Below are 4,169 nucleotides of genomic sequence, written 5' to 3'. Positions count from 1 at the left end.
GCGAATGGTCCATTCTTCCTCTGAGTATTCAAGCCGGCAGTCGGGGCCTGGTTTGACATCCCCTCTCCTCTGCTGAGGTCCTGTTGGCTCACCTTACTTGGTGCTGTCTGGGTGGCTTTTTGTGTCTATTCTCCAGCCAGGGCCCCACTGCTGGCCTGCCTCACCCTTCCCCTGGGAGGTTGTGGAAAGTACTGGACAGGGCCCTTCTGCAACCAGTGCCAGTGTTTTGAAACCAAATAGGACCTAATTATCCTGCATTCGAGAAGGTCTAGCCAAGAAGAAAGAAGCCACTCAAGGTATTTAAACACAGGGAGACTGGCTTCTCAAGATGCTGGAGAAGATGAAGAGCCAGACAGGGCATGGATAGGCAAATCAGAAGTTAGCAGTGACAATTCCATCCCTAGGGCTGGAAGGACAGAGGAAAGGGAGCCCTCAGCACGATGGGAAGCAGAGGGGACATGCTGAAGAGGCAACTGAGGCACAGATGCTACCCAAGGCAGTGTGGGCAGAAATGCGTGGCCTCTCCCTCTTCTGTCTTCTGCTCTCCTGACAATGTCTCTCACTGGCTGAGCCTCTATAGAGGCCTTGAAAAGGAGCCTGGGAAATGTAGTTCCATGTTTTTAAAGCACCACAAAAGATGGCAGAGATTAGATCTAAGGGGAGGCTGACCAGACCCTAGTGGATCAGGCCCGTAAATCACAGCACTCCGGAGGCAGAAACAAGAGTATTGCCATGAGTTCCAGACCAGCCTGGGATACATAGTGAGTTCTACACCAATCTAGGCTTCAGTGTGAGAATTCTGTTTCAAAAACCAAAGCAAAAGACCCAGAAACCTTCTGTGGTTCCCCTTATCTATCAACTGGGAACTCTCCATGCACTGGGTGGTTTACCTGCGTTTGTCCCGGCACCGGACTGCTGTTTTTGGCCTCCACCCACTGTCCATGTTATCACTCCGTGTCTTCTGTCCAGAAAGCTTGTCTTTCCAGCCATGCTTGCATAATTTAATATCAAACCACCACCTTCATTCAGTCTTCCTGACCATCGCTCCCGGCTCAGAACACACACACACACACACACACACACACACACACACACACACACACACCACAGGGTTCTTTTTTTCCTTTCCCAACACTTCCTGCATGCATGCCTCGCCTCGTTTCTCTCCGTCTCCTGGTTATTAATGGGCTTGTCTCAGCTCCCCATTAGACTGCGGGCGCCCTAAAAGGCTTGTTCAAATGAAGCCTCTGCAGCGCCCTGCACCTGGGAAGGGCTCACTGCATTTTAGTTTAATGAATGAACAAGTAAGTCGGCAGCACACATCAGCAGGTTGCAAGGCCCAGTCAATGCAGGTGAATTCATTTTGACTTTGGCAATGCATGCCTGGGGGGGGGGGGGGGGGGGGGGGGTTGTGGGGGTGTGACAAGGCCTGGGGAGAAGCGATGTGGGAAGTCATTCAGGGCGGGGAGCAGATGTCCACATTCTGCCTTGTTATTACTTCAGCTTATTGTTCCAGATTTTTTTCTTTTACAGAGAAAAGAATCCGCCCATGTTTTCATGTTTTTCTCATTGAAATACACCCACAGGCTTTGAAACACACCCACTGGGGAAGAGCAGGCAGGAGAGGGCGGCCGTTTGTTTCTTCCCCATGGTTTCGGGAGGCAGCTTGTGGGCCAGCGATCCCAGAGACTCCTTCGCAGGAAGCCAAGGGCAGTGGCGTGAATGGTGGAGTTGGAACACGGTGAAGTACCTCCTTTGGAAACTGCTCCAGGTTAGATGCTGCGATGTCACAACATGTCTGTGAATTCACATTTGTGGGAAGCTCTGAGAAAACGCTTTCTGTACCCGTTTGGTTTTGGGCTGAAAGGCCCAGGGAGTTGCAGAGGGTCACGCGGGCTGCGGTGTGCAGTGTCATTCTTAATGCTCATTCATTCATTCATTCATTCATTCATTCATGTACTCACTTGGTCATTCACACATACAACTTAGTAAGTGTGAATTGGGATGCTGAGATGGCTCATCTGATAAAGGCATTTGATGCCAGTCCCAAGGACCCAAGATTGATCCCAGGGACCCACCCAGTGGGAGGATCTAATGTAGACTGTAGATTTAACATGAAAACTCAGGACAGTTCAGTAGCCCTGCTCAGAATCCCAGTCGGTTATTGGCCTGGGTAGAATTTGAACTTAATCTAAGATGAACTTAATTAATCCTAGGTGCTGATGCTCTTAGAACTTTGCGGGCACTGCCAAGACACACCCAAACCGGTCCCTCCTGAGGACTGTATCAAACTGTGGGTCCTTGAAGTGGGTGGGTGAAGGTTTGTCCGGCTCCACCCAAACCTGTGCACTGGGTCCTACCCCTTCTGCAGTGCAGGCTGTTCCCAGCTCAGCCCCAGGCCACTTCACCCACTGCCTTCCTAGCCCTGTTTAGAGAGCTGTACGCCTGTCAGCCTGGGGTGTGGACAGCAGTGACTCGTGCTGTCTAAACAAACCGCAGCTCCTGGCCGCTAGCCGGGACTGCTTGCCAGGGTGCACGTGACATCCTCTGGCCCAAGTGAGCGATCTAAAGGTGTGTGGGTCCTCAGGACAGTACTGCCAACTGTCTTTGCTTTCCTTCATGCTTTGCTCACCACTCTTAATTGCTCAGGGACAAAGAGGGACATGTCCGCACAGCACAGTCATGCAGCTCTTACCCAGGAGACACCAAGGGAAGGCGCACATTTTGGTGAAAATGAAGGCTGCGCGGACTCCGCCTTCTAAATAATGCCACTTTGTATATCATCCTGGATGGGTATGTGGAAAATCAAGCTGAAGTCTGTCATTTCAAACAGTTTTCCAAGTGACACAGAAATTACACTATTTTTAGGTCAAACACCTAGCAGAAGTTGACATTTTAAAGGTTCACTTACATGTGGAAACATCCAGAGGGAAAGGTGTGAACTCCCTCCCTCCCTCCCTCCCCCCCCTTCCTCCCTCTCTCTCTTTCCTCCCCAGTCTTCCTCCTCCAGAAACAAACAAGAGGATGTGTCTAGTGTATTTGTGTGAGTCCTCACTCTCTTGTATTTGCATGTTCAGAGTTGACTAGTGGAAATCTTCAGGCGAGCCCTCCACAAAGCTGATGTCACCTGAAGGTCACCCTTTGGAAATGCTGTCCCGGCAAATAAGCTTAGGTCATTAGAGAAGCCCTGCCTTTGTTCCCTAAGTACGGTGTCTTCTTCCCTCTGCACAGAGCGCGCTATATATAAAGCCAGAGCCATTCAGTGTCACACGAGGACTATATAAAGCCCGCTGAGAGATGAGAGATGTCCTTAACCCTTTCCTCGCAGGCTCCTGTAGCAGCTTCACCCAGTTGAATGTGCGAAGTTCTGCTCAGGGCTTGTGAGGATGTGGACAGGGTGGTGGGTGAGAAGAGGAGGGGTGTGTGACTGAAGCAGCAAGGTGATATTCGTGCCCTCCTCCATGCTCAGGGGTGACAAAGAAGAAGCATGGCAGCAAGGAGCAGGGCCATCTGTCCCGTGCAGTCTCCACAGGGGTGAACGACACTGGAATCCACCTCAGTGGCTTCCTGCCCCACCTTGAAGCCACTTCTGTTCTGCAGAGCACAGCCATCGTGGCTGGAATGCAGAGGAGATGCCAGGATGTGCGGTGCAGGAAGGAGCTGCAATGCTCTGGATTATTAACTAGTCGAGGCTGGACCAGAACGAAGCTGAGGCTCCCTGCCCACATGCTGGGACCACCCTGCTCTTCTTACTGGGTCTGCAGACCAGGCAGGTTCTCCCTGAAAGTCCTTTTACTGGCCTGTGAGACTCATGCCAGATGACACGGGAATCATGGAGCCAAGCTATGTGGAGCAAGGACTCTTAGGTGACTGGGCCATGTCCCCCCACCCCTACCTCATGGTGAGAACTGAGTGATATCACAGCGGCTCACTCTCTAGCCTCAGGGGAGCCTTTAGATGGATGCTGCCTGGCTTGATGCTGTGACTGTCCCCTCAGCAATCACTGTGGCTCAGAACACTGACGCCAGCCACCCACGAGCACCTGATTGCAGATGCAGTGACATCAGCAACACATACTAAGCTGGAATCATTTTGGACAATTTCTATGTCCATCAGATAGCTTTGTCCTTTATGAAACCATTTGAGGGACCCCCCAAATGCTGGGGATA

Source organism: Microtus ochrogaster, chromosome 10, assembly GCF_000317375.1.
Source record: "Microtus ochrogaster isolate Prairie Vole_2 chromosome 10, MicOch1.0, whole genome shotgun sequence".
Classification (NCBI taxonomy): domain Eukaryota; kingdom Metazoa; phylum Chordata; class Mammalia; order Rodentia; family Cricetidae; genus Microtus; species Microtus ochrogaster.
The sequence above is the reverse complement of the archived record's forward strand: the minus strand, read 5'-3'. Positions refer to the sequence as shown.